The sequence below is a fragment of the Triturus cristatus genome, chromosome 4_2 (assembly GCF_964204655.1).
Source record: "Triturus cristatus chromosome 4_2, aTriCri1.1, whole genome shotgun sequence".
In the NCBI taxonomy this organism is placed as follows: Eukaryota; Metazoa; Chordata; class Amphibia; order Caudata; family Salamandridae; genus Triturus; species Triturus cristatus.
In genome coordinates, this window is record NC_140586.1 from 925,339,343 (window position 1) to 925,361,869 (window position 22,527).

At 55.7% G+C, this 22,527-nt stretch overlaps 1 protein-coding gene across 1 annotated transcript in view; it reads right to left on the reverse strand.

The window, feature by feature from the left end:
* Positions 1–22,293, reverse strand: part of TMEM125 (transmembrane protein 125) — a 127,491-nt gene extending 105,198 nt beyond the window's left edge. The window contains exon 1 of the mRNA XM_085602985.1: positions 21,590–22,293. The gene's annotated coding sequence lies outside the window, so the exon portion shown is untranslated. The remainder of the gene's footprint in view (positions 1–21,589) is intronic.
* Positions 22,294–22,527: the final 234 nt, after the last annotated feature.

Below are 22,527 nucleotides of genomic sequence, written 5' to 3' on the forward strand. Positions count from 1 at the left end.
TCCACCCTCTGTACAAGGGGTGGGAATTGCAGTACTTCCACCCACTGTACAAGGGGCGAGAAGCGCAGTACTTCCACCCACTGCACAAGGGATGAGAAGTGCAGTACTTCCACCCTCTGTACAAGGGGTGAGAAGCGCAGTACCTCCACCCTCTGTACAAGGGGTGGGAATCGCAGTACTTCCACCCGCTGTACAAGGGGTGGGAAGTGCAGTACTTCCACCCACTGAAAAAGGGATGAGAAGTGCAGTACTTCCACCCTCTGTACAAGGGGCGAGAAGCGCAGTACCTCCACCCTCTGTACAAGGGGCGAGAAGTGCAGTACTTCCACCCGCCGTACAAGGGGTGAGAAGCGCAGTACCTCCACCCTCTGTACAAGGGGTGGGAAGCGCAGTACGTCCACCTGCTGTACAAGCAGTGGGAAGTGCAGTACTTCCACCCACTGTACAAGGGATGAGAAGCGCAGTACCTCCACCCTCTGTACAAGGGGTGGGAAGCGCAGTACTTCCACCCACTGTACAAGGGGTGGGAAGTGCAGTACTTCCACCCGCTGTACAAGGGGCGAAAAGCGCAGTACTTCCACCCACTGCACAAGGGATGAGAAGTGCAGTACTTCCACCCTCTGTACAAGGGGTGGGAAGTGCAGTACTTCCACCCGCTGTACAAGGGGTGGGAAGCGCAGTACTTCCACCCTCTGTACAAGGGGTGAGAAGCGCAGTACCTCCACCCTCTGTACAAGGGGTGGGAATCGCAGTACTTCCACCCACTGTACAAGGGGCGAGAAGCGCAGTACTTCCACCCACTGCACAAGGGATGAGAAGTGCAGTACTTCCACACTCTGTACAAGGGTTGAGAAGCGCAGTACCTCCACCCTCTGTACAAGGGGTGGGAATCGCAGTACTTCCACCCGCTGTACAAGGGGTGGGAAGTGCAGTACTTCCTCCCGCTGTAAAAGGGATGAGAAGTGTAGTACTTCCACCCTCTGTACAAGGGGCGAGAAGCGCAGTACCTCCACCCTCTGTACAAGGGGCGAGAAGTGCAGTACTTCCACCCGCCGTACAAGGGGTGAGAAGCGCAGTACCTCCACCCTCTGTACAAGGGGTGGGAAGCGCAGTACGTCCACCTGCTGTACAAGGGGTGGGAAGTGCAGTACTTCCACCCGCTGTACAAGGGATGAGAAGCGCAGTACCTCCACCCTCTGTACAAGGGTTGGGAAGCGCAGTACTTCCACCCACTGTACAAGGGGTGGGAAGTGCAGTACTTCCACCCGCTGTACAAGGGGTGGGAAGTGCAGTACTTCCACCCACTGTACAAGGGGTGAGAAGCGCAGTACCTCCACCCTCTGTACAAGGCTTGAGAAGTGCAGTACTTCCACCCTCTGTACAAGGGCAAGAAGCACAGTACTTCCACCCTCTGTACAAGGGATGAGAAGCGCAGTACCTCCACCCTCTGTACAAGGGGTGGGAAGCGCAGTACTTCCGCCTGCTGTACAAGGGATGAGAAGTGCAGTACTTCCACCCTCTGTACAAGGGGTGAGAAGCGCAGTAATTCCACCCGCTGTACAAGGGATGAGAAGTGCAGTACTTCCACCCTCTATACAAGGGGTGGGAAGTGCAGTACTTCCACCCTCTGTACAAGGGTTGGGAAGCGCAGTACCTCCACCCTCTGTACAAGGGGTGGGAAGCGCAGTACTTCCACCCTCTGTACAAGGGGTGAGAAGCGCAGTACCTCCACCCTCTGTACAAGGGCAAGAAGCACAGTACTTCCACCCTCTGTACAAGGGGTGAGAAGCGCAGTACCTCCACCCTCTGTACAAGGGGTGGGAAGTGCAGTACTTCCACCCGCTGTACAAGGGATGAGAAGTGCAGTACTTCCACCCACTGTACAAGGGATGAGAAGCGCAGTACCTCCACCCTCTGTACAAGGGGTGGGAAGTGCAGTACTTCCACCCGCTGTACAAGGGATGAGAAGCGCAGTACCTCCACCCGCTGTGCAAGGGGTGGGAAGCTTGCTCTCGGTGATCGCTCTAACCAAAGGTTGTCGGCCACGCCCTCCTTCAGGCTCTTGGCCAGCATTCACGGGTGCAGATATAAGGCACTTTATGATCAGGGCTCCTGCATGTGAAGCACATTCCTTGTGGAGAAGTGAGGGCAAAGGCCACAGACAAAGTGTAAGATATAAACAGAACTGACTTCTGAACTCTGTCAAGCGCGCGCCACCACAGAGGGAAGGAATGTGAGAGGCCCCGCCTTCTGTCCGCTCGATAAACAGCGATGGTCCATGGGCTCCAGCTTGCCCCCAGCTTCCTCGATACCGCTTCCACCCCCTTATGTTATCTCATGTTATATTATGTAATCGCATGCTATGTTATGTTATGTTATGTTACGTCACATTATGTCACTTCACGTCATGTCACGTCACGTTATGTTGTGCTACGTCAAAGGATTTGTAGAGTGCGGTTCATGCCCCATTAGGGTCTCCAGGCGCTCCTTGTGGCACTGAAATTAGTTGGTACTTCAGGCACTCTGTGAGGTGTCGTAGGCACTCTGTGAGTTGTGTCGTGGGCATTCTGTGAGTGTCGTAGGCACTCCGTGAGTGTCGTAGGCACTCTGTGAGGTGTCGTAGACGTGAAGAGTGTGAATTGGCAGCATTGTGCACTATAAGGAACAGGTCCTTGTCGCACTGTGATGTGCAGCCGTTGGCATGCAGTGTGAGGAGATGGCTGTTGTGTAAGGCTGCCGGGGGGGGTTGCGCAGCGGCCCCCCCCTAAGAGGGCGGCCGCCTTAGTGCCACAGGAAGGCACAGGGGTGGTAGGTCTAGTCCCTGGGTTACACCAGGGGAGACCCCAGCAGATGGCTGCTTCCGGCGGGGGCGGGGAGGAGACAGGGGTATTTATACTGTCTCCGCCCCCTCCTAGCCCTCTTGTCCTCTCGTTCGCCTTGCGGTGTGTTGTCGTCGGGTCCGGCTTTTATTGCAGTGAGTGCGGGCCATTGCCGAGTTCTGCCTTCCTCACTCTTGGTTCTCCCACTTTGGCCAGGCCCGGCGTGGCGATCCGGGTGTTTCCGTGTTGGTCGTGGGGTTCGAGAGCGGGTCTCGTTGTCGGCTCGTCACGTGGTTCTGGACATGTCCTGCCTCTGCCTTTGGAGGGGGGGGGCAGTGTGTTGCGGCGTGGTTTGTGCCGTATTGCGAGGCGCGGAGCGTCTCCTTTCATTTTCTGTCGCGCTGTCCCCGGGTGTGACGGGGGTTGGTCGGCTCCGGGGCTGGATCGCGTTGTGCCGCTGGTTGAGTCCGATTTCGGGCATATTGTGTGAGGCGGCTTGTGCTGCGGGAGAGAATTGTTTCCGCGGCAATTACCAGGCCTCACATGAATGTCAAGATAACTCGTGTGATTCATTATCTTCCTGGAGAGCGAGCGGGATTTGTATATTTGAGGTTTTGACTTCGGTGGAGTTCATGCAGAGGGTTAATGTGCCTGCTGCAAAGAGCGTGTGCTGAGTAGATTACAGAGTGCATGTGATGTAAGTGGGTCAGCGGGTTGCTGTTTTCAAAAGAGGCATCCTTTTGTTACTTGCAATTTATAACTTGGAGTCCTGATATTCTACAGTGAGCTACAAACGTTCATCTAGAACTGCATGCACACCGCAAAGCATACATTATTAGAACATTGATTAATGTTGCAAAAAGGGCTAATGTGGCTAGAATTCGACTCTGAGCTTGTGAGTGTGATTCATTGTCTTCCTGGAGAGCGAGCTGGATTTGTATATTTGAGGTTTTGACTTTGGTGGAGTTCGTGCAGAGGGTTAATGTGCCTGCTGCAATGAGCGTGTGCCGAGTAGATTACAGAGTGCGTGTGATGTAAGTGGGTCAGCAGGTTGCTGTTTTCAAAAGAGGCATCCTTTTGGTTACTTGCAATTTATAACTTGGAGTCCTGATATTCTACAGTGAGCTACAAACGTTCATCTAGAACTGCATGCACACCGCTAAGCATACATTATTAGAACATTGATTAATGTTGCAAAAGGGTTAATGGGCTAGAAATCGACTCTGAGCTTGTGATTCTTCACACCAAGCAACCTTAAACTATACTGCCTACCAGTGGGGATGACATGAGACTCCTACACCTTGCGTCCTTTGGGCTGTGGTAGCATTTCCGATACACTGATTCACACGCATATGATTGATGGGCTCTGCGTAAGTTGTGTGCGATGCAGAGTGTCCGGACGCCCCACACTGGTAGGAGTGGTGCTGTATACTCGGCGCTTGCCCTGGCCTCCCTTGGTCGCTGGGCGTCCGGGGGGGGGGAGGTGCGCGTTCGGCTGGCTTCGGGGCAGGTGACGGAGATCGAGCCTCGTGTTGGCGTCTGCCCGGTGAGCCTTGGGCAAGTCACCTAGTATCCCCGTGACTGAATTTTAATGTGGATGCGGGCTCACGTACAGCGCTCCTTTACTTCGGGCCTAGTTTCGCGCATTGGTCGCCGCGTTGCCGCTCCCTTCGACCGTGGAGCCGTCCAGGTTTGGTCATTTTTGTGAGGTTGCCGGGCGCCGAACGGTCCGCAGTGCTGTGGACGGCGGGGCGGCGCTTACCTCGGCTTCGTGGTTGCCATGCCTCCCGGGGTGGCTGGGCATTGCACGGAAGCTGAGGGGGTGGAGCGGCTGGCTTGCGTGTGCTCTGAGGTATGGCTGCTGACTTTGTTGCGGGAGGTGGGGGATTCAGCCTCGAGGTCGCGTTTGCATTTCCCTATATTCTGGGCAAGTCACTTGTTGTCGCTATCACTGATTGTGTAGTGTTTGTGCTGTTCCCATGCACGGCGCTCCTGTCCCCGGGTCGGTTCGCGCTGGGTACGCCGCGTGGCCCGCTCCAGGCTATGTTGAGTGAACTTGGGGTCGTGTTTACAGTGGGGATGCCGGGCGCCGAGAGCTCCACGTTGTATTGGGCGGCGCCTACTTCGGCTTTCCATGGTCGCCGGGCCTCCCGGTGCACGGCGGTGGGGGGTGTGTGGAGCGCCTGGCGTGTCTGAATATGTAATGTGAATACAGTGCTCATGCACGGCGCCCCTATCCTACGGGTCGAGTTTGCGCTAGATTGCGTCACGTTGCCCGCTCCCTGCGACTGTGGAGTCATTTAAAAGTTTCTTCACAGTAGGTATGCCGGGCGCTGTGAGGTCCGCTTTGCGGTGGGCTGCGGGGCGGCGCCTACCTCATCTTCCATGGTCGCCAGGCCTCCCGGAGTGGAGGTAGAAACGCACGGGTGCGTTGGCACAGACGGTCCGCTGCTCCAGCTTTTGCATGCTGGGGTGGCTTGGAATGAAGGAGGGGGGCGTGATGACGCGGTCCCCGGGCATTGTAGCGAGCCGTTCGTTTCTGTGGGGATTTGGGGGGTTCGCAATGCCCCGCACAGTGAACCGCCACCGGCCTCTGCCATGCACACAGGTGGGGATTTGAGGGATAGCCCGGAACCCGCTGGGCAATGTGTAGGCTTTGACTGAAATCGATCCCTGTTTTGTTGTCGAGTTCGCACTGCTGACTTCGGTGCCGGTCCAGGGTTCGAGCCTCGGGGTCGCATTCAATTCCGATTATTTTGGGCAAATCCCTTACGCTCCTGTGCCTGAATGTGTTATGAAAATACGGTGCTCATGAATGCGCTCTAGACAATCCTGTAATTCTGGGCATATCCTGCATCCTCCCCGTGGCCACCTCATTGTCCGTTTCCTGTGGTAAGGTATCTGGTCCGCACGTATTGCGCTCCAACATCTGCAGGGCAGGTTTGCTCCATTTTGTCTGTATTCATCACATTGGTTAGAGCAGAGGCGGCTGATTGTTATTCATTGGAGGCCTGCTACTGTGGGGGGCGGCACTAGGTTGGCACGTCTGGTAGTGGGGGACTATCACCGACGATCGGGAAGCAGTGTCTGACTTCTGGGTCCCATGCTTCAATCCCGGGGGTAAACTCAGCCCCCAGCTCTGGGAGGTTGATATATCGGGTACCAGTGAGTTGGGTAGCAAGAACCACCTGTACCAGCGCACCTTGTTTTTTGTGAAATGTGATATATGGCGGGCATTCGTGTAAATAGCTCATTGTTAAGATCCCTGGGAGAATCCAACATATTTGGAGAGGAAACCTTGTACAAACTTCCATAAATTCCTTATTACTGGGAGAGTGAAGAAAGAAGTAGGGGAAGAACTTTGTCTATATGCAGCAAGAGCTGCTAAGAGCCATAAGTTGAACTTAATTAAATACAAAACATGGCCTCGCTCTTCTCTTTTGGGACCTTTAGTGAAGCACCTGACCGCTTGGCAAACTTGATGCGCAGCTTCTTCTACTTGCATGTGGAAGATGGCCAGATGCTCTTGGGGTTATACGTCGACTTTGTCTCAACACTTTCCTTTAATTAAGGAACTGTTTAAGTCTACGGTGCCTCTCTTCTAATTTATTGTGCTGGTGGTAAATGGACAATAAATACGCCTTTAAAACTTGTTTTATCACATGTGCTGTGCTTTCATAGACAGGTCATATGTCCCTGGTTGCGGTTTGGGTTTGCGGTGGTTGATTTGCCTTCCTCCCGTGCATTGTCATGTCATGGCACTTGCCTGTCTTACAGATTGGGTGACGTTGCTTGAGTTCTACCGGGCTGAAAACTTTCGGAGTGCACGTGGTGAGTCGGCCACCTTGGAGGCAATGTCCTGAAGGGGTAATGTGTTAACAGCATCCTTCAGGGGGTAGGTGTCCTCCGCCACAGTAGATTACCTCGTGGGCCCGAGTCGGTCAATGGCATAGGGTGAGGGGCCCGTTTTGTTGTGTCCGTCAACGGCCCTTGTCCAGGAAGGAGGTGTGATTTCCCGGTTATTGCCGGCGTTGGGCCAGGCAGGTTGACCTATTGTGCGAGTTCTGCTTTACCAGCCTTTTATGTAAGTCGTTCATCGCCACCGGCCCAACATCGTATTCTAGTGGTTATGCATTGCAGATGCCCCTAACGTATTTGGTATCGCAGTGAATGTTGTAAATAGACCTGGGGAAGCAATGATCTGCCTGACTTTGCCTGGGTCACCAGTAATGACTACGGCTCTCACTGTTGGTAATGCACATCCTTCTCGGGATGGGCTCGGGGCCCGTAGGTATCCCATGTGCCTTCTGATTCAAATAATATTTACACTGCAAGGGCTTGGGAGTGTAAAACTTTAGTAAGTTTGGCTAGTAGTGTTGGTGACCCAGCCTTACCATGCCTGAACGGAGGCATTTTTCAAGAGGATATGCCTGTTAGCCACGATGATGACTCATTTATCTTATGCACCAAAGAGGCATAGTCAAGCCTGTACTGATGATGAGAGGTGGGAGGTTGATTGATAGTATTCCTGCCGCAGCGGGAGACTGGGCCTGGTTTTGGGGGGCTTGGTTGCAATGCTTTGTTTCATTTGAAAATTAGGCCGAGTGGACTTGGAACACCTATTAAATGCGCGGTGTGTTGGTGGCCGGTCTGTATGCCACAGCCAGTGCCGGAGCATGCTGGGTAGCCCTGCAGACCAGTTTTACTCTGGAAAACACTTGCAGCTGCGCAGGGCTCCCTCGGTTCTGTCGAGGTCTTTTTTATTAGCCGAGCAATCCTGGGACACTTCACCACTATGGTCGGGAGCAGGGGGAGGTGTCACTTTGCATCCAGCACCTAGGCTAAGCAAAGAGTTACGCCTAGGTTGCGTGAGTGTTAATGTTACCTGGTCGTTTTTTGGGGCTCCTGAGGGTAGGAGGACCTAGCGGCAAGGAACAGCTAGGGTGGTTTACGTGTACTTCAGCAATCAAAAAAAAAAAAAAATATGCAACGGGGGCCCTGGTTCACACAGTAGTGGGCAAAGATCACACACGCCACAGGTGCCGAGGCCGGTTCTGATGCCTGGCGTCGGGCTCCCAGGTTACTTCTGAAGGGCTAGGCCTTCAGATGCTGAAAGGATGTCCGTTGTTATTTTCTCGATTGTTATACGATTGGTTATTTCCGGGTCATCCACGGGTGTAGAGCGTTAGGCGCTTGTTGTCTTTTCATCGGGTCGGTTTGATGTGGGATGGTGTTTTCTTTGGGTACAGCCACGTGGTGGGTTTTTCTGTGTCGGACTGGGGTTAGCCTTCCGTTAAACTCCCTGTGTGTCTCACACGGTTGTAAGACAGGGGGGCAACTAGCCCTGTGCTGATTGAGTTGCTACTACTGTTATTAGTATTAAACACAGCAGGTACTCATTTGAACCCAACTATAGGTACTCTGGGACGCATGTCCTCCATTACACACATCTTCAGACCAGACTGCCCCTCCTCCCCCCCTCCAATCCTTGGAGCAATAGGGGTCCAAATACTTGTGGGGTTGGCAGGCTTGGACAGAGGTTGGTGGCGAGCTCCCACATCATTCGGTAGGAGGGTTTCGAAGAGTCTTTGGGCAGGTCATTGGCCGCTCCTCCCGCTGTATTTGCTGTCATCTTATTCTCACTGGAAACCCCTACTCCTTCACGCCTATTGTAAGCTGAGGATGCTTGTTGACGCTGTTAGACCTGCTATTAGTTATTACACACACCTGTGTGCCTTGGCATGGTTTGTTTCGCATCAGGGCCAGTTTGGGGTTACTGGCGAATTGTTTGCTCCAGGGCTGAAGCGTGCGCTTCTAGAACAGGGCAAGATTGCTTAGGCCATGCAGCAGGACAAAGGTCTTTTCGGCACTGGCAGAATGGTGCAGGCTGCGAAGTAGTGCCATTGCAGAACATAGATTTGTCAACATTCTGCTAGGAAATGATGAGCACCATTAAGGTATTGAACCATGGTGAGAAATTGTTGTGGGTTTCATGCTCAACAGGAGCAAGGGAATTGCATTCGGTTCGCAAGCTACAGGTACGGTCTACAGCACCAGAAACTGTAAAGCTGCTATGTTCACCCGGGACTGGGCTGCCAATGTCATCTAACTTTACATCCAGCCACTAAGTAGGCAAAGACATACTTGCGATGGTGCAAGGGGCACTCAGCAGTAGAGTTAGTTGAGTGTCATCATACCCCGATATAACGTCAGTGATAAAACGTAGGTTGTGGCCACACACGACCAGGCACTCTAGGGCAGCTGGGGCGGGAGTGTGCCAGTGCCAAGAGGGTGCGGGTTGCCTGGTTAGGGCGGCTGGTTTGGAGGGAACACTAATACGGATCGCCACAGAGCACATTTTGCATTCATAGAAGGCTGAATTTATACTTTTATGGCATGGTGCCAGTTGCTTTAGTTATGCGCATGATTCTTGGCTGTGTCAGGAACATTCAGAATGCAATGCTGGTGGTTAGCCTGTTGTCATGCTGTTCAGAGGTGTTTTAGCTCAGGCATGGCCAAACATGGGTCATAGGCCGGTGGTCTGCCCTGGGATTCGTGTTAACAGGCAGGTGAAGCAGCAGAACTTGGAGGGGCTTGGTTTTGACCCTGGATCAAGGGCGGAGCCTGGTTGGTCACTCAGTAGCCCGTCCTTGAGTTCGTCGAAACAGCCCATTGATGCGAGTACCGGTACCGGGTAACTTCTCTCACCCTCCAGCACTGGCTGGCAGCTAGGCAGGTGGTGGAAGTGGCCTTCCAACGGGGGCGAGATGGTCCATATGATTAAGGGATTCCCCGGGGTGACACTTTGTCCTAGAAACTAGCTGGAGAACAATTGGCTTCCCCAGTATTCAAAATAGAAAATAATTTTACCCGCTGGTTCTCGTCTGTGGACACTCTGTCCTGTCCCTCCCTGGTATACTAGCAGAATTTTGGGAGGGCAAGGCTTCACATTTGGTGGTGACTGATGGAATGCGATGGACGCACTCCAACGGAGTGAAAGAGGAAGTAAGGCGGGCTTGTCAACTCTTACCCCCTCCCGCATTGGCACGGCCAGGCAGGAGTGTCCTGTCAAAGGGATTGTTCTTCAGCCATGCAAAGGCAACTTTGGACCGTCGCCTAGTTTAGGTTTAAGGTCATTTCAGTCAAAAATCCCGGGGGAGTTTAGATAGGATGGGGGAACCTGTCCTGATGGTGCACGCTGGCCGCCGGTCCAGTTGAGCGTAGACTTGTTTTAGCTGGACCTGGGAGAAGCCCGGTATCAGCATGCTGTAGGTAAAAAAGGCCTACCGGGAGCCATGCGCAGTTGCGCAGAGCAAAGAGGTCTTGGCTTCATCATGCATGGTCTTTTACACGTCAAGTCCACAGGGTGCCTGGAGGGAGATGGGGTGCACCTCTCTAGTTTAGGCATGGACCTTTTCCTACTGGACCTAGGGGAAGCTTTGGCTGCAGCAGGTTGTAAGTAAATAGGTCTACCTTGGTGGGGGGCCCTGGTAGTGACGGTGGCCACTCCCAAGGCTGTGGAGGAGTTACAGGGCGATCCAGGGTCTGCACATACCAAGGAGTACATCATGCAGCAGCACCGCGGGGTGCTAAGCCAGGATACCCAGGGATGTTTTAGCGTTGTCCCCTGGAAGAACGACGGCGCCCCGTTAGCCGACAGGCGGTTGTGGGTCTGAGCAACCGGGGGCTGCCATGTATGCTCCGCCCACCCCTCACGGGGCGGGGGCGTGTGAAGCAAGTGGACTGGGGGTCCACGGATGGGAGGGGTGTCCCCTCCCAATAGTTGGTATACACCATCTGGCGTTGCCATGGTGACTCTAGGCTTATCAGACGGGCAGGCGGCATAGGGGCTGGCCTGCCCTGGGATCGCCCGTAGGATAACCCACCATGTTTGCATATTGTTTATGCTAATAAACCTGCAGCAATATTTCTCCACTTACAATAGTGTTGTGTGGTTTATTTATGTACTTATGTGTTTTGTGACAACTGTTGCCGATATTGGCACTATGTAAGGCTGCCCGGGGGGGGGTCCCCCCCTAAGAGGGTGGCCGCCTTAGTGCCACAGGAAGGCACAGGGGTGGGAGGTCTAGTCCCTGGGTTACACCAGGGGAGACCCCAGCAGATGGCTGCTTCCGGCGGGGGCGGGGAGGAGACAGGGGTGTTTATACTGTCTCCGCCCCCTCCTCGCCCTCTTGTCCTCTCGTTCGCCTTGCCCGCCCCTCCGCTTACCCAGCGTCCGGAGGTACAAAGGGGGGGTTAGGTCTTCTAACAATGTTACTTTGTGTTGCAGGAGGAGTTACAGGGCGATCCAGGGTCTGCACATACCAAGGGGTACATCATGCAGCAGCACCGCGGGGTGCTAAGCCAGGATACCCAGGGATGTTTTAGCGTTGTCCCCTGGAAGAACGGCGGCGCCCCGTTAGCCGACAGGTGGTTGTGGGTCTGAGCAACCGGGGCTGCCATGTATGCTCCGCCCACCCCTCACGGGGCGGGGGCGTGTGAAGCAAGTGGACTGGGGGTCCACGGATGGGAGGGGTGGCCTCTCCCAATAGTTGGTATACACCATCTGGCGTTGCCATGGTGACTCTAGGCTTATCAGACGGGCAGGCGGCATAGGGGCTGGCCTGCCCTGGGATCGCCCGTAAGATAACCCACCATGTTTGCATATTGTTTATGCTAATAAACCTGCAGCAATATTTCTCCACTTACAATAGTGTTGTGTGGTTTATTTATGTACTTATGTGTTTTGTGACAACTGTTGGCGATATTGGCACTATGAGCACTGTGAGCAGCTGGCACTGGTAGGCAATCTGCAGATGTGGCTTAGGCAAGCACTGCATGGAGGGTGTAGGTGCCAGGAGATGGCTGTTGTGGGCACTGTGAAGAGCTAGCACTGCAGGCAATGTGAGGAGCTAGCACTGCAGGCATTGTGAGCAGCTGGCACTGGTAGGCAATCTGCAGATGTAGTTTAGGTAAGCACTGCAGGGAGGGTGTAGGAGCCAGGAGATGGCATTGGTGGGCACTGTGAGGAGCTGAAATTGGCATGCAGTCCGCGTAGGCAATACTGTAGGAAGGTTATCAATGGGGCTGGGCAGTGTTCAGAGCTGCCACTAGTGGGCACTGCAAGGACCTGGCAATCAGAAGCAATATGTAGATATGGCCAGGGGCGCAGTGTGAGGAGCTGGCGCTGAAGGCAGTGTGAGGTGCTGGCGCTGCAGGCAGTGTGCAGAGCTGGCACTGCAGGCAGTGTGAGGAGCTGGCCCTGCAGCCAGAGTGAGGAGCTGGCACTGGGAAGTAGAGTGAGGAGATGGCGCTGCAGGCAGTGTGCGGAGCTGGCACTGCAGGCAGCGTGAGGAGCTGGCCCTGCAGCCAGTGTGGGGAACTGGCACTGGGAAGTAGAGTGAGGAGCTGGCAGTGTGAGGAGCTGGCACTGCATGCAGTGTGAGAAGCTGGCGCTGCAGGCAGTGTGCGGAGCTGGCACTGCAGGCAGTGTGAGGAGCTGGCCCTGCAGGCAGTGTGAAGAGCTGGCGCTGCAGGCAGTGTGAGGAGCTGGCACTGCAGGCAGTGTGAGGAGCTGGCACTGGGAAGTAGAGTGAGGAGATGGCGCTGCAGGCAGTGTGCGGAGCTGGCACTGCAGGCAGTGTGAGGAGCTGGCCCTGCAGCCAGTGTGAGGAGCTGGCGCTGCAGGCAGTGTGCAGAGTTGGTACTTCAGGCAGTGTGAGGAGCTGGCCCTGCAGCCAGTGTGGGGAACTGGCACTGGGAAGTAGAGTGAGGAGCTGTCAATGTGAGGAGCTGGCACTGCATGCAGTGTGAGGAGCTGGCGCTGCAGGCAGTGTGCGGAGCTGGCACTGCAGGCAGTGTGAGGAGCTGGCCCTGCAGGCAGTGTGAAGAGCTGGCGCTGCAGGCAGTGTGAGGAGCTGGCACTGCAGGCAGTGTGAGGAGCTGGCACTGGGAAGTAGAGTGAGGAGATGGCGCTGCAGGCAGTGTGCAGAGCTGGCACTGCAGGCAGTGTGAGGAGCTGGCCCTGCAGCCAGTGTGGGGAACAGGCACTGGGAAGTAGAGTGAGGAGCTGGCAGTGTGAGGAGCTGGCCCTGCAGGCAGTGTGAAGAGCTGGCGCTGCAGGCAGTGTGAGGAGCTGGCACTGCAGGCAGTGTGAGGTGCTGGCGCTGCAGGCAGTGTGCAGAGCTGGCACTGCAGGCAGTGTAAGGAGCTGACCCTGCAGCCAGAGTGAGGATCTGGCACTGGGAAGTAGAGTGAGGAGCTGGCACTGCAGGCAGTGTGAGGAGCTGGCACTGCAGGCAGTGTGCGGAGCTGGCACTGCATGCAGTGTGAGGAGCTCGCACTGCATGCAGTGTGAGAAGCTGGCGCTGCAGGCAGTGTGCGGAGCTGGCACTGCAGGCAGTGTGAGGAGCTGGCCCTGCAGGCAGTGTGAGGAGCTGGCACTGCAGGCAGTGTGCAGAGTTGGTACTTCAGGCAGTGTGAGGAGCTGATGCTGCAGGCAGTGTGAGGAGCTGGCGCTGCAGCCAGTGTGAGGAGCTGGCGCTGCAGGCAGTGTGAGGAGCTGGCACTGCAGGCAGTGTGAGGAGCTAGCACTGACAGCCACTGGCAGCCAGTGTGAGGAGTTGGCCCTGCAGGCATCCTGAGGAGCTGGCACTGCAGGTAGTGTGAGGAGCTGGCACTGCAGGCAGTGCGAGCAGCTGGCACTGGTAGGCAATCTGCAGATGTAGCTTAGGTAAGCATTGCATGGAGGGTGTTGGAGCCAGGAGAAGGCATTGGTGGGCACTGCAAGGAGCTGGAATTGGCATGCAGTCCGTGTAGGCAATACTGTAGGAAGGTATCAATGGGGCTGGGCAGTGTACAGAGCTGCCACTAGTGGGCACTGCAAGGACCTGGCACTCAGAGGCAATATGTAGATATGGCCAGGGGTGCAGTGTGAGGAGCTGGCCCTGCAGGCAGTGTCAGGAGCTGCCACTGGCAGCCAGTGTGAGGAGCTGGCACTGCAGGCAGTGTGAGGAGCTGGCACTGCAGGCAGTGTGAGGTGCTGGCGCTGCAGGCAGTGTGCAGAGCTGGCACTGCAGGCAGTGTGAGGAGCTGACCCTGCAGCCAGAGTGAGGAGCTGGCACTGGGAAGTAGAGTGAGGAGCTGGCACTGCAGGCAGTGTGAGGAGCTGGCACTGCAGGCAGTGTACGGAGCTGCCACTGCATGCAGTGTGAGGAGCTCGCACTGCATGCAGTGTGAGAAGCTGGCGCTGCAGGCAGTGTGCGGAGCTGGCACTGCAGGCAGTGTGAGGAGCTGGCCCTGCAGGCAGTGTGAGGAGCTGGCGCTGCAGGCAGTGTGCAGAGTTGGTACTTCAGGCAGTGTGAGGAGCTTACGCTGCAGGCAGTGAGAGGAGCTGGAGCTGCAGCCAGTGTGAGGAGCTGGCGCTGCAGGCAGTGTGAGGAGCTGGCACTGCAGGCAGTGTGAGGAGCTAGCACTGACAGCCACTGGCAGCAAGTGTGAGGAGTTGGCCCTGCAGGCATCCTGAGGAGCTGGCACTACAGGTAGTGTGAGGAGCTGGCACTGCAGGCAGTGGGAGCAGCTGGCACTGGTAGGCAATCTGCAGATGTAGCTTAGGTAAGCATTGCATGGAGGGTGTAGGAGCCAGGAGAAGGCATTGGTGGGCACTGTGAGGAGCTGAAATTGGCATGCAGTCCGCGTAGGCAATACTGTAGGAAGGTATCAATGGGGCTGGGCAGTGTACAGAGCTGCCACTAGTGGGCACTGCAAGGACCTGGCACTCAGAGGCAATATGTAGATATGGCCAGGGGTGCAGTGTGAGGAGCTGGCCCTGCAGGCAGTGTCAGGAGCTGCCACTGGCAGCCAGTGTGAGGAGCTGGCACTGCAGGCAGTGTGAGGAGATGGCTCTGCAGGCAGTGTGAGGAGCTGGCACTGCAGGCAGTGTGAGGAGCTGGCACTGCAGGCAGTGAGCAGAGCTGGCACTGCAGGCAGTGTGAGGAGCTGGCACTGCAGGCAGTGTGAGGAGCTGCCGCTGCAGGCAGTGTGAGGAGCTGGCACGGCAGGCAGTGTGAGGAGCTGGCACTGCAGGCAGTGTGAGGAGCTGGCACTGCAGGCAGTGTGAGGAACTGGCACTTCAGGCAGTGTGAGGAGCTGGCAATGGGCAGTGTGAGGAGCTGGCACTGCAGGCAGTGTGAGGAGCTGGCACTAGCAGGCACTGGTAGGCAGGATGAAGAGCTGGCACTGGCCGGCACTGGCAGGCAGTGTGAGGAGCTGGCGCTGGCAGGCCCTAGTAGGCAGGGTGAGGAGCTGGCACTGGCAGGCACTGGTAGGCAGGGTAAGGAGCTGGAATTGACAGGCACTGGTAGGCAGGGTGAGGAGCTGGCACTGGTAGGCAGGGTGAGTGGGGAGCTAGCACTGGTAGGCAGGGTTAGGTGGGGAGCAGGCACTGGCAGGCACTAGTAGGCAGGGTAAGGAGCTGGCTCTGGCAGGCACTGATAGGCAGTGTGAGGAGCTGGCACTGACAGACACTGGTAGGCAGTGTGAGGAGCTGGCTCTGCAGGCAGTGTCAGGAGCTGGTGCTGGCAGGCACTGGTAGGCAGGGTGAGGAGCTGGCACTGGTAGGCACTGGTAGGCAGAGTGAGGAGCTGCCGCTGCAGGCAGTGTGAGGAGCTGGCACTGCAGGCAGTGTGAGGAGCTGGCACTGCATGCAGTGTGAGGAGCTGGCACTGCAGGCAGTGTGCGGAACTGGCACTTCAGGCAGTGTGAGGAGCCAGCTCCTCACACTGGCAATGGGCAGTGTGAGGAGCTGGTACTGCAGGCAGTGTGAGGAGCTGGCACTAGCAGGCACTGGTAGGCAGGGGGAAGAGCTGGTATGGCCGGCACTGGCAGGCAGTGTGAGGAGCTGGCGCTGGCAGGCCCTGGTAGGCAGGGTGAGGAGCTGGCCCTGGCAGGCACTGGTAGGCAGGGTAAGGAGCTGGAATTGACAGGCACTGGTAGGCAGGGTGAGGACCTGGCACTGGTAGGCAGGGTGAGGTGGGGAGCTGGCACTGGCATGCACTGGTAGGCAGGGTGAGGAGCTGGCACTGGTAGGCAGTGTGAGGAGCTGGCACTGGCAGGCACTGATAGGCAGTGTGAGGAGCTGGCGCTGGTAGGCACTGGTAGACAGGGTGAGGAGCTGGCACTGGCAGGCACTGGTAGGCAGGGAGAGGAGCTGGCACTGGTAGGCAGGGTTAGGTGGGGAGCAGGCACTGGCAGGCACTAGTAGGTAGGGTAAGCAGCTGGCCCTGGCAGGCACTGGTAGGCAGGGTAAGGAGCTGGCACTGACAGGCACTGATAGGCAGTGTGAAAAGCTGGCACTGACAGACACTGGTAGGCAGTGTGAGGAGCTGGCTCTGCAGGCAGTGTCAGGAGCTGGCGCTGGCAGGCACTGGTAGGCAGGGTGAGGAGCTGGCACTGGTAGGCACTGGTAGGCAGAGTGAGGAGCTGGCCCTGGCAGGCACTGGTAGGCAGGGTGAGGAGCTGGCACTGGCAGGGACTTGTAGGCAGTGTGATGAGCTGGCACTGACAAGCACTGGTAGGCAGTGTGAGGGGCTGGCACGGACATGCACTGGTAGGCAGTGTGAGGAGATGGCACTGACAGGCAGTGTCAGGAGCTGGCGCTGACAGGCATTAGTAGGCAGTGTAAGGATCTGGCACTGACAGGCACTGGTAGGAAGTGTGAAGAGCTGGTGCTGGCAGGCACTGGAAGGCAGTGTGAGGAGCTGGCACTGACAGGCACTGGTAGGCAGTGTGGGGAGCTGGCACTGACAGGCAGTGTCAGGAGTTAGCGCTGTCAGGCACTGGTAGGCAGTGTGAGGAGCTGGCACTGACAGGCACTGGTAGGAAGTGTGAGGAGCTGGTGCTGGTAGGCACTGGTATGCTGGGTGAGGAGCTGGCAGTCACTGGTAGGCAGGGTGAGGAGCTGGTGCTGGCAGACACTGGTAAGCAGTGTGAGGAGCTGGTGCTGGCAGGCACTGGTAGGCAGAGTGAGGAGCTTGCGCTGACAGGCACTGGTAGGCAGGGTGAGGAGCTGGCACTGGCAGGCACTGGTAGGTAGGGTGAGGAGCTGCCACTGGCAGGCACTGGTAGGTAGGGTGAGGAGCTGGTGCTGGCAGGCATTGGTAGGCAGTGTGAGGAGCTGGTATTGACAGGCACTTGTAGGCAGTGTGAGAAACTGGCCCTGGCAGGCACTGGTAAGCAGTGTGAGGATCTGTCACTGACAGGCACTGGTAGGCAGTGTGAGGAGCTGGCACTGACAGGCACTGGTAGGCAGTGTGAGGATTTGACTCTGCAGGCAGTGGCAGGAGCTGGCGCTGGCAGGCACTGGTAGGCAGGGTGAGGAGCTGGCACTGACAGGCACTGGTAGGCAGTGTGAGGAGCTGGAGTTGGCAGGCACTGGTAGGCAGGGTGAGGAGCTGGTACTTGTAAGCAGTAAATAACAGGCACTGGTTTACACTCAGGAACTGGCACTGATAGTAGTACATTGGGAAAAGGACTTTGCCTTGGTGAGCAATGTGCAAATATGGGACTTACCTACAAGGGAATCCTCCTGTGTGGTGCCCACCACCTCTCACCATCAATCCTCACAAACACTCCCTCTGCATTCTCACAACTCACAGACCCACTGCAGTAACCATCCCGCTAACTCCCATGCTGCAGACATCCCAGACCTCATCATCTACCAGGGCCCTTACTCACTATCACAGAAGCGTGGTCCACCCTACATACTCACTCATCCAAGATGTCCTTGTTGCCACCGGCTTCAGTATCCTCTATGTGGACCACAGACCTAAGAAGAGAGGCGGCCTCAGCGTCATCCATAGATGCTTCCTAGGCACGTGGGCGACCCCAACATGAAGCTCCTCACATGACACTTCCCACTCTGCGCACCTCATTCCGCTGCCTGGTACCTCATCTACAGGCCTCTGAGACAGAGCAAGGGCTTCATGGACTAGTTATCTGATGTCTTTACCACCTCATTCATCCAACACCAGCGTGACATGAAACATCTCAGTAGCTTCAACCTCTGCGTCAATTCAAACATGAAACACCAGACAACCTCCTCAATCCCAAGTATGGCGCCCAAACAACACCCTCTAAAATCCAAACCTTCAACCTCATCTTCTGAACATTATTAAGCAATCAGTCAAATGTCCAAAACCCTGGACTGGACCAACCACCTGGCTGCCGCTACCACCCAGCTCAGCATCCACCCAACACAGAGAGGTCAACTTGGAAGCATCAGAGCTGCAAACCCTCAGAGGCTTCCAAGACTTCTCTGTTGACATCCTAAACCTCAAACTCATCCCTCGTCCTGCCTCCTCCACTTCCAACGCCGCCGCCCTTCGAAGCAACCTCAGGGCATTTCTGGAAAACCGTATGAACATCGATGCTCTAACGAAAACACACAGCTGTGAGGTGAACCCTTCAACGTGCTGGGACTCCACACTCACCAACAACAGATGGTCCATCCGCAGACATCCTGGACTCAGGGTCGGACTGGCCCGCAGGTACATCTGTCAGCGCCAGGAGGGCTCGTCTGGCAGGTCAGTGTGTGGGCCACTTTTTGGGATGTTTGTGGGCCTGTTTCATGGTCTATTGGGCCAGTGTTTACTGTTCATTTTCCTGATATCACCACCAACATTACCTGCGGCAAGCTCAAATCCATGCAGTCTTCCATACCTTGCAAAACACTTATTCAGCGTGAATTTAGAAATTCAAGGCAGTTGAAGTCCGTAAACATGGCGCACTTTTGAGGTATCTATTTCACTAATGGGGGACACTTTTATTTTGGTGTCTGAGCCTATTTTCAGCCTAGTCCGACCCTGTAGAGCACCACTCACAGACAACAGAATCAACCTTTACCGATAGGCCAATGACACGCTGGGGCATATTTACAAGCACCGAGCGCCACTGGAGCGTCACTTTCTTGACGCTTCGGTGGAGCTCTATGCAAGCCTATATTTACATGGCCGTGGAAAGCCACTTTGCGAGGCTTAAGACAGCCTTGTAAATATGGCCCTCTGCAATGCAGCTTTCTGTGGCAAAGTGCACAGCAATGGGTGTTGCTGTGGGCGATCCCAGTAACACCCACGGCTTTTTCACACTGTTCCAGATTTTCAAGGATCTGTACATCTGAGGCAGTGCCAAAAACCATCGCCTTTCAAAAGAAGACATTACATTGGCGCAATGAGGAGAAATACTTTCATTTCTACTCATTTTTTGCTCTTTCTATGTGAGCTGCGTTCTGCAGCACACTTAGAAGGAGCCAAATGCCCTTAAGGATTGTTTGTGTGCAGTAAGGTGTCCCCTCCTGCACAAACACAATCATCCCTGCAACGCAGGCACCTGTGCACCATGGAGCGAGGGTGCCTGCATTGGCACTTGGCAGCTCGTGTGGCACCTGCGCAGGGGTGAGCACAGGGATGCACCGGATTCATGATAATACGGCACAGCCCTGTGTTTTGAAGATGACGCAGCTCGGCACAGCAAAGTTGTTTGCGGCAGGAGGCTGCGCCGTTTTCATGTAAATATGTCCCACAGTTTTCCTATGTTCAAGACATGGAACACCTCAAACACTACTACCAAAAAGAACATTAATCAACAAAACGCCCACACCGGGCTCAGAGACAGGAAGCTGGATGAGTTCAAACCCCAACTCTCACCCAACTCAAGCTTACCTGGATTCCTCCTGAAAAATGACCTTGCCCTCAAGAAACACACTATAACAACCCGAGGAGTTCTCTAGTAAATACCATGCAGAAGTAAAGAACCCTGCCTGAGAGGCCCCCTTGCAAGTGAAACTTGTATCCTGAGTTTCATTGGTCAAGTGAGGATACTGACCTAGAGTGTGCTCTGAGGCCTAGTCTGTCCATAATGCAACCAAGGTCCAGAGAACCTGTTCTGGGACCCAGAGGGCTTCACCAGAGATGTCTTCTTTTAGGAACTGGGACCACTAACCACGTCCCTGCTTTTTCACGCGAAGCAGCAGGGGTAGCGTACTGGTTTTTGAAGATATTCGTTTTTAAATATTTCTGCTCTATGAGGGAGTGTGACTTGGTGGTCATTAGGGGTGGACGGTAAACTCTGCTCTGCTGGAGGAGTTACAAGAGTTTTGCCTACCCCGAGCTCCGCTTGAAACACGGAGTTTGGTAAAAACTCCGCCACCCACCATGTGGCAGAGTTTTTGTCATGTGCGGCTCACCAACGGTAAGTTGTCGAGTGTGAGCGAGAAAAACGAACGATTGACCACCTCCTGGCGAGATTTCTCAACACCGGCAGCTACAGCATCTCCGCGAGTTCCACCCATGCCTATAGCATGTAATAGTTCCACTTTAGTGTAACACCAAGGTCCTAGTGCTGTGTGGCACATACATGACAGTGAGGCCCTCTGGACAGTAAGTACATATGCTGTTTCAGATGGCCTCTGGTTCAGCGTGGCACAAGACAGAGGGTGCCAGTGAGTGGGGAGTGAGTAGTGTCAGGAGCTGGCAGGGGTGAGCATCAGTCCTCGCATCATGGCCCACTCACATCTCGCTCTTCTCGGTCTCAACCTCACCTGGTCCTGATGTAAGTCTTTTTCCCATGTCCATGTTGTCAGCCCCCTCCCCCCCCCCATCCACACCCCTCTGCTCTGAATCTCTGTCACCTGTCTCTGATACCTCCTGTCTCATATGCCTCGGCTGTCAGTCTTAGCTCCTCGCCTGTGCCTCGTGTCAGTGACAGCAGTCCTGTCTCTCCCTCATCTGTGTCTGCTGTCATCTGACATCTCACCTGTCTCTGATGTCTGACTCCCACTGGGAGTCATATTGTCTTTGCACTCATTCTCCCTCTGACATGTCTCTGCTCTGAGTCTCTGTCACCTGTCTCTGATACCTCCTGCCTCACTGCCTCGGCTGTCAGTCTTAGCTCCTCGCCTGTGCCTCGTGTCAGGGACAGCAGTCCTGTATCTCCCTCTTCTGTGTCTGCTGTCACTCTCACATCTCACCTGTCTCTGATGTCTGACTCCCACTGGGAGTCATATTGTCTTTGCACTTATTCTCCCTCTGACATGTCTCTGCTCTGAATCTCTGTCACCTGTCTCTGATGCCTCCTGCCTCACTTACCTCGGCTGTCAGTCTTAGCTCCTCGCCTGTGCCTCGTGTCAGGGACAGCAGTCCTGTCTCTCCCTCATCTGTGTCTGCTGTCACTCTCACATCCCACCTGTCTCTGATGTCTGACTCCCACTGGGAGTCATGTTGTCTTTGCACTCATTCTCCCTCTGACATGTCTCTGCTCTGAGTCGCTGTCACCTGTCTCTGATGCCTCCTGCCTCACTGGCCTCGGCTGTCAGTCTTACCTCCACGTCTGTCTTTAATGTCAGCGTGGCATCTCCACGACAGTCCCTGTTCTATCTCTCCCTCGTCTGTCTCTGCTGGCACTCTCTCCTCCCTGCGTCACATGTCCGCAGCTGTCTCAACGTCACAGTCTGTGATGTCAGACGTGGGTCTCCTCTTCGGTGCCTGCACTCCGTCTCACACCGACATGTCTCTGTTCTGAGTTTGTCGCCTGTCTCTGACACCTCATACTCACTTGCCTTGGCTGTCAGCCTTGGATACTCACCTGACCCAGATCTCAGTCTCTTCCCACCAGTCCCTGCCCTGTCTCACCCTCACCGGTGCCTGCTGTCAGGCTCACACCTCACCTGTCTCTCTTCGCTCTTCAGCCTGGCCTTGTCATCACTCGCTGTCTCTTACCTGTGTGACAGAGCAGGTCTCGTGTTGTCTCAGTGCTAGTATTTGTGGCGCTTTCCTGCTTCCTGCCCTGGGTTCTCTCTCGTCGTCTCTTGCAGATCTCCTGCTCACTGAGAGGTCTCTCGCTGTCTCCTGGCGCTCTCCTGCTCCCTGAGAGCTCTCTCCTCGTCTCTTGATGCGCTCCTGCTCCCTGAGAGTTCTCTCGACGTCTGTTAGCGCTCTGCAGTTCCCTGGGAGCTCTCTCGCACTCCCGTGGCGCTCTCCTGCTCACTGAGAGGTCTCTTGCCCTGTCTTGGCGCTCTCCAGCTCCAGGGGGGCTCTCTCGCCGCCTCTTGGCGCTCTGCAGCACCCGGAGAGCTCTCGAGCAGTTAGCTGTCTCTTGGCGTTCTCCTGCTCCCGGAGAGCTCTCTCCTCGTCTCTTGGTGCTCTCCAGCTCACTGAGAGCACTCTCGCCGTCTCTTGGCGCTCTGCACTTCCCTGGGAGCTCTCTCGCACTCTCGTGGCGCTCTCCTGCTCACCGAGAGCTCTCTTGCCCTGTCTTGGGGCTCTGCAGCTCCCTGAGAGCTCTCTAGCCGTCTCTTGGCGCTCTCAAGCTCCCTGGGAGCTCTCTCGACGCCTCTTGGCGCTTTACAGCACTTTCTCGTCGCTCTCGGTGCTTTCCTCCCCAGTCGTCCTGACCCAGCGCCCGCGCCTCTGTTTCCGTGTTTATCCTGCCAGGGAGCAGCAGGTGCACATTCCTCCTCTTCCTCCTCCCTCCCTCGCCTACCACTCACCTGGCAGCTCTCCCTGCTCCCTATTGGCTGCCGAGGGACACCTGACGCACGCAGGTACTCTCTCCCGCAGGTGCTCCCACGGGCAGAGTCCGGGGAGGGAGAGGGCAGCCTCGCTTGAGACCTCCAGAAGCGGCATGGGCTGGTCCTTCATTTGGGGTGGGGTGTACG